Genomic DNA, 7,582 nt, shown 5'->3' with positions numbered 1-7,582 from the left:
CGCACATGGCATAGTAACACACACATGGTCACTGGAGACAAAGCATGTGTTTGAAAAGCAGCACACAAAAAAAAACATTCATCAGGGCAAAAACACTAGTGAGCTTTGCCTAGGCAGCACAGGTGTGTTTTTTAGCCACTTCAGAAACACACATCAGTATAAGTAATGAAGGACAGAGGCACTTGCATCCTTCATTACAATGAGCACTATCATTTTACTTTATAAATGACCCCCATCAGCATTTTTGTAGAAAAAACGGCCTTTCAACAACATTGCAGCCAAGAGAAGACTTCATAGATAATGTTCCCCCAACAAGGGGAGCGACCCTTCCCCAAGGGGCCGCTCCCCGAACTACGAAATTGATCAAGAAACAAAAAAAAAAAAATCCCTAACATTCCTGCTGCACGATCGCACGATCGTGCAGCAGGAAACCTCTAAAGTGCCATCGAGGGAAAGGAAAAGCCTTTCCTTTCCCTCGTTAGAAGTTACAAGCAATCTCCCCCGCCCCGGCCACAAAACGAACCTGTTTCCAACACGACGCGCAGGAAGCAAATGGCTTCCCTGCGCGTCGGTAAACAAAAGGAGCCTCCGGTGACGTCAGCGCGCCTCGCGCGCTGACGTCATTGATGACGCGGGCGGGGAGGGCGGGGGGAGGCAGGGGAAGGTCTTCCCCTGCCATCCCCGCAGAAACGAACAAAATCGGGCAGACTCGGGGGGAGCGCTGGCGCTTCCCCCGAGGGTGGGGCTCATGACGAGCTGGGCTCGTCATGAGCGTGCGAGGAGGCTACGCCATGACGAGCCCAGCTCGTCATCAGCCCCGAAGGGGTTAAAAATGCCCCTAAGTCGCCCCGAAGGAGTGCCACCTGACCCCCCTAGTACGAACGACAACGACTCCGTACCACTGTAGGTTATCCCTTTTCCTCAAAGGAGAGCACGAGCTCGCCCCCCCCCCCACTTTGCACTGACTGCCCTTTGTTCTGACCACCCCCCTGCACACGATCCGTAATACCACACTTGGGCGACCTATGCTATCCACAGGCTTCCGATAATCATCTCTCCCACACTAAGCGGTTCACCTGGGCTTAAATGCCGAGTTGGCAGGGACTGCATTCCGTGGAGATAGGCGGAGTATGTAGTAAGTAAAAGCCTTTTCGGGTTTATGCACGCTAATGTGTTTTTAAATGCTGCCCCCCCCCCCTTTCTTTTTCCCTCTTTCTGCAGGTCACATCGGAACGTCGATTAAAAGTACCCAAAGAAAAATGATGATCTAGCGGACGAAGAGATGGGAAAAAGGGGTTTGATTATGGTGCCTACAATGACTATTTCTCTCCCTGAACTTAGCGCTTGGGGGGGACAGCCTGGAGCGGAAACTACAAAATATGACTTCGCTTGGCACCCCGAATAGTACAACCAAAAATGACGTGCACTAATGAATAAGCATCCTGCATTTAACTAAATAGGGAAAGTTTAAGGAATATTTTGCGGTGAGGTTTACATTTAAAATATACTACATCCTTTTCGCACCCTCATAGACATGAAACTCAAAGCTACCCCATTGTTCTCCCAACTGACACCCACTGTTGCCTCAGCCTGGAAACACATTAGCCCGATCAGGTTAGTTCTTGACCAATTGCCAAAGGCGTAAGTGTGTACAACCAAAGCCACCAGTAAAGGCAGCCGACGATAAAAGAGAAGAAAAAGCTAAAAAGAGCTTAGGATGCTAAGGATGCACAACATACAGGAAGAGATCATTATGGCCAATAACTGTTCTATGTTTTGTCTTGGATTTTTGTATATAATACATGTACTGTCTCCCTCACCTGAGTAAGTGTGTACGTAATGTATGGATCTACGTCACCCCTCTGCCTGTGTTTCCGTATTACTTAACCCCTGCTGTTCTGTGTTGTGTGCGCACTGAATGGCCCATTATTGTACACGTTTCTCACTCTCTCTCTCTCTCTCTCTCTCTCTCTCTCTCTCTCTCTCTCTCCATGTCATACGTGTACCAAATGGTTCGTTTAGAGTGCGGGCGACTCTCTCTCTCTCTCTCTGAGGGTCCCCCTGTTCCCTCCTCCCTTATGTGGTAACGTTGTGCCCCACCGGCACACACCTAATTGGGTCTCTTCGAACACAAAGGTGTTCGGCAAAATTGACAGGAACTAAAACGATTGTAACTTGCCATATTACTACCTCTCCTTTCTGCAAAACGATAGAACCCGAGTTGGTAATGAAAGAAAGGACAGGTAAGACGACTGATGTCCCCTAATCTGGCCCTTTTATAGGGGGACTATAACGTCAATGGTCTTCTGTTTTTCAGTTCGTTAGAAGTGCAATTCCCAATGCCCAGATTTCCTCACCCCTCTGCACTTACGTGCGGATGTCCAAAGCGTCCTCACTTCTCCCGATTGACCCCAGCTCCCTGTCCAAAGCGTCCTCGCTTCTCCCGATTGACCCCAGCTCCATATCAGCTATCCCCGAAGCGTAATTGATGACTTTGATTAACGGTCACTCCCCAAGAAAAGCATGTTTAACATCTGCCCCCTCTCATGATGATAACGCCCCTGCTTGCAAGAGTTCGCCGACCCCGAAGGGAAATGTAAGATTGTCAGTACTTGGGTTAAAAAGAAAAAGGGCGAGTCTCTACCTAAGGACTCGATTTCGAGTTTGATATAATACACTGTTGATAGGAGTCCGATTTCTCTCCACGTGCGTCACGAATGAACACCAAATAGGCTTACGAATTCAGTGGGAATGCCTTCCTACATACTCCATAAGTGATGACTTCTGACTGTGATCGATGAACATATCCCCCACCTACTTAGGATTGGGGACGGAATTGAGATGTATAAATGTCTTCTCCTGCCAGTTTTTCTAAAACTTGTTTTGTACTCATTCAAAGATACAATCACCGGAGGAGAGGAGCTGGACGTGACGCACAGCCTGGCCACAGATCATGAAGCACGTGTGACCTCGACCAAAGGTGGAGTCGCAGAGCAACGAGACGCGGGACGAGGCACCACTCTCAAACTCGGCAGATGAAGGAATGAAGGGCTGCCTTGAAGCCCTCGATTTGCTGACCCACTCGTGCCTGAAGTCCCCGTCCCTTTTGAGCCCGACTGATGGGCCTGCCTGCTCGTCATCCTTTGCTCCTTTGGTCCCTTGGTGTGTTCAAAGATCTGATCCCACTCCGCCCTCTCTTCCCTCGATTATTCAACAACATCACCCTTTTCGCATAACTTTTGACTCAGAAAAGAAGAGCAGCATTTAGATAGAATAAGGTTTTGCCACGGAAGAAGAAAGACACGCAGGTGCCCAGCATGAGGCACCCCTAAGAAGATCAGTTAGGAAACAGGACTGTGATCTAACAGCAGAGGACTGATCGCACCCTGCAACGCGTAAGGATGAATGCGAGTTGGACCTATAGCTCCACCGCCGGTGCTCAACAGCGCCAACAAAAGAAGACGGACTCTGTTGTGACGAAGACCCCCCTTCCTGAACTTTCTACCCACCCCTTGACTAATTGCTTGTATCGAACTGAATTCCTCCCTCAATGTATTTAGTTTTCCAAAAGTCTCTTATAGCACTGACAAGACCCGAAGGTATCAGAGCACTTTTTACTGTATGTTGATGTCACCGGAGAGAAAGTCGGCACCTGATTCTATAATGTGTCGGAACCCTTTTTCTTGATTGACCCCGACTAGGTATTATGTCGATCTCTAGACTTTTATGAATAACCCAACAAATGTAAAAACATATGTACCACATTCCGCCAATCGTATCGACTGTATAGAAATGAACTAGCTTATGTAAAAAAGCGGCGACTGTTGAAAATGGCGATGTATATGCACATAAGCGGCGTTCATTTGTGTTCACTGTACCCCTTGTTGTATGGAGAACGGATATCGCGAAACACTGACTGTGTTATCCCGCCAGCATAGACCCATGCACACACGTACACGACAGCCATTTTAGGCTCCATGGCCTCTCTGCCCATTTGTTAAACCCCCGGCACCCCTCCCAGCGCGCACTGCTCATGCATCGGCCATAAGACCCTCTCCCTCTGCGTGACCCTGCTCTAGAAGTAACACTCCTGCTTGACCCACACCCCCCCATTTCCTCCCAAGAACACCCTTCCCCTCTGCTGACGAGCCCCCCCCCAGCTGCACTTGGCCTTTCGACCCGGTCCCAAGTCCTAAGACCAAGCCTCGTGGATGTACACCCCCCCCCCTTTTTCCTGCCCAGCATAACAAAATCGTGATACACCAACCGAAGTGCCCGATCTTATCGCCTGCCCAACCTTTGATCTGATCATCCCCTCCTGCCCTCGTGTCCTGTAGGAATGTCCGGCTGAGAGATCACAATCCCTTGTTACATGCAGGAGGGGAGGATGACATCTGAGCGACTGGTATGGGAATAGGCCTGAAGCTGGGATTCCAAGCATGCTTTTTCCTACTTCAAAGCGTCTTTATTGCAATAAGGAATGTTTGTGCATCATAAACATGTGTATAAAAGACGAAGCCTCAGAGAAACTTGTTAGAGCACCTCCTGAAGACACTATGCGAGTGTCTGAAATGACAGGCTCTCCTCATGAGAAATAAAACTCTGTTCTTGTTTTCCTGCTCCCAGCGCCCGTCTCTTTATTTGGTAATTGTTCAAGATGGGAGCAAAGAGGCGTCTTGCGCCAGCAGCCTGGGCATCAGGTGCGTTATGGGCTGACTGTTCCACAGCTCTCCTCCCCCTTTGTCCTGTATCCCACCTGATACTACTGTAAAGCGCTCTGATACCCTAATGGGTCTGGTTTGCGCTCTATACATTACTAAAATAAAATAAAATAAAATAGTTAGAAACTAGCATTTAAAAAACCTTAGAAATTCACTTAAAAAACCATAGGTTTCAGGCATGTTATAGTTAGAAACTAGCATTTAAAAAACCTTTGAAATTCACTGAAAAAACATAGGTTTCAGGAATGTTATAGTTCGAAATTGGGATTTAAAAAACCTTTGAAATTCACTGAAAAAAACTATAGGTTTCAGGCACGTTATAGTTAGAAATTAGCATTTAAAAACCTTTGAAATTCACTGAAGAAAGCATAGGTTTCAGGGGCTTTATAGTTAGTTGGACATTTCACTCGTACAAAACCATAGAAATTCCCATTATAGTTAGTTCAGCTAACTATAACTCGCGCCCCCGCAATGCACTGCTGATGATATCACATATTACATCACTCATGACATGGTCAGTGGGGAAACATCCTTTACAACGCAACTTTTACCACGCAGTGCCTTTACGACGCAATTTTTACAACGCAAACCATTACAACGCATTGCGCTGGGGGGCGCTCTAGGATAGGGAATAGGTTTAATTTACTATCCAACGCCTTCCCTACTATCCACAGGGACTGGAGTTGGAATAGTAAATTAAACTATTCACTATCCAGCGCCCCAAAGCACTATGCGTTGTAAAGGCATGCGTTGTAAAAACAGCGGTGTAAAGGCATGCGATGTAAAAGCATGCGTTGTAATGTCATACATCCGGTCAGTGACATCACTGATGACATCACTGATGACATCTCAAATGACATTACGGATGACATCACTGATAACATCATCCATGTGTTAATTTGATGCATCTTCTCTCACCCTAATATAACTTTGGTTACACCCACTCTAAATTACAGACTGCCATTCTCAAAATCATAGACACTCCAAAACCAATAAGTACATATCCACTCACTGATTCTTAGGTCTGCACACACATCTACTCACTTACCCGTACAGTCGCTCATACTTACGGTCACTCAGTACAGGGCTATCATATGCACATATACACCTATATAGACACTCACCCACATAGTCAGTCATGCAAATAATTAATCACACTCCCAGTTACTCACCTATACAGTTATAAACACACCAGCTCGCTTACTCATACAAATACTAGCACATTCTTACGCTCTTATACAATCACTGATACAAGCACACACTCATCCATACAGCCACTCTCACAATCACACACTCTCACTTATAGCCATTTATATACTCAAACACACATATATACTGCCTTTCCCATATGTAGTTACTCACACATGTACCACTGAGACATACATTCACTCACTAACACACCCGTACACACACTCATCCACCCATACAGTCCTTCACAGATGCACTCTTGAGACCATGCACCCAGTGAATCACCCACTCACAACTCTATGTACAGAGTCACACACACCCGACCCACACAAACACTCAGGCACCCATACAGATACTCAGACAACCAATCAATAACTCATATAGACACTAATCTAGCTATTCACAAACTCATGCAGCCGCTTACACACCAACAGACAGACGGATACAGACATTCACACAGTTTAGTCACTAACCCACACATTCAGTAAGATACATTTAATCACTCACTTATAGAGTCAGTCACGCACCTACTAAATCATCCATTCAGACACTTATACACACACTCATTCTTCAATACGCCTTTCCTATATATATTAAACATATTTAAACTTTACAGAAACACATAGTCACTGGATGATGTCATCAGTGATGTCATTTGAGATGTCATCAGTGATGTCATCAGTGATGTCACTGACCATGTCATGAGTGATGTAATATGTGACGTCATCAGCAGTGCATTGCAGGGGCGCGAGTTATAGTTAGCTGAACTAACTATAATGGGGGAATTTCTATGGTTTTGTATGAGTGAAATGTCCAACTAACTATAACGCCGCTGAAAAACATATATATATATATATATATAGAGAGAGAGAGAGACTGGCTAAAGTGCAATAGCCATATGTCAGCAAAATTGACGTGAGAAAAACATGAATTTCTGCTGCACGGATTTCAGTTAACAATTACTTGGCAAAGCATCTTGTCTTACAGTCATGACACCAGTTCGATGTGGTTAAACCTTACTGCCAAAGTACACCCCCTGCATCCTGGTTTGGTTTAAAGATCTTTTACTGAAACAAGTACACATGAAAAAGTGCCATGGCATAAACCATATATTTTGGCGCAAATATGGTAATATGCCATTTATAAATTTAACTCCACCCCGCGTAAATTTCAGATGTAATCAGTGATATGATATGTGAGATCATAAGCAGTACATCATGGTGCAAGATATACTTATGTCAATTATGCAGAACTGATGAATCTCAGCATTTTAATTGCTTTTCAAACTGTAGTTTTTTATTATTGCCTCAACCTACGTATAACCCTACTTTAACCTTTGTGTTTTTCGGAGATTTTCTAAGTTTCTTTTTAGAATTAATTAAAATCTTAGCACCTTAGGCACATTTAACTCCACTTTAATCTTTGTTTTTTTCAGTGAATTTCTATGTTTTTTTCAACTTTAAGTGATATCTTATTATAATGTGTCAGCTGCCAACACACACATACTCAGATAGTAACTTCTAGATTACTGCACATGTGGTAGGAGATTATATTCTAGGAGAATTAAATGCGATGAAGTTCAAGTGTATGAAATGCATATTATAGCATAACCGAAATTAACAGAAAGAAAAGATGAGATCGATTTCCACTGATAATTATGTTGTTGGCACATG

The sequence above is a fragment of the Lissotriton helveticus genome, chromosome 5_1 (genome assembly GCF_964261635.1).
Source record: "Lissotriton helveticus chromosome 5_1, aLisHel1.1, whole genome shotgun sequence".
In the NCBI taxonomy this organism is placed as follows: domain Eukaryota; kingdom Metazoa; phylum Chordata; class Amphibia; order Caudata; family Salamandridae; genus Lissotriton; species Lissotriton helveticus.
The sequence above is the reverse complement of the archived record's forward strand: the minus strand, read 5'-3'. Positions refer to the sequence as shown.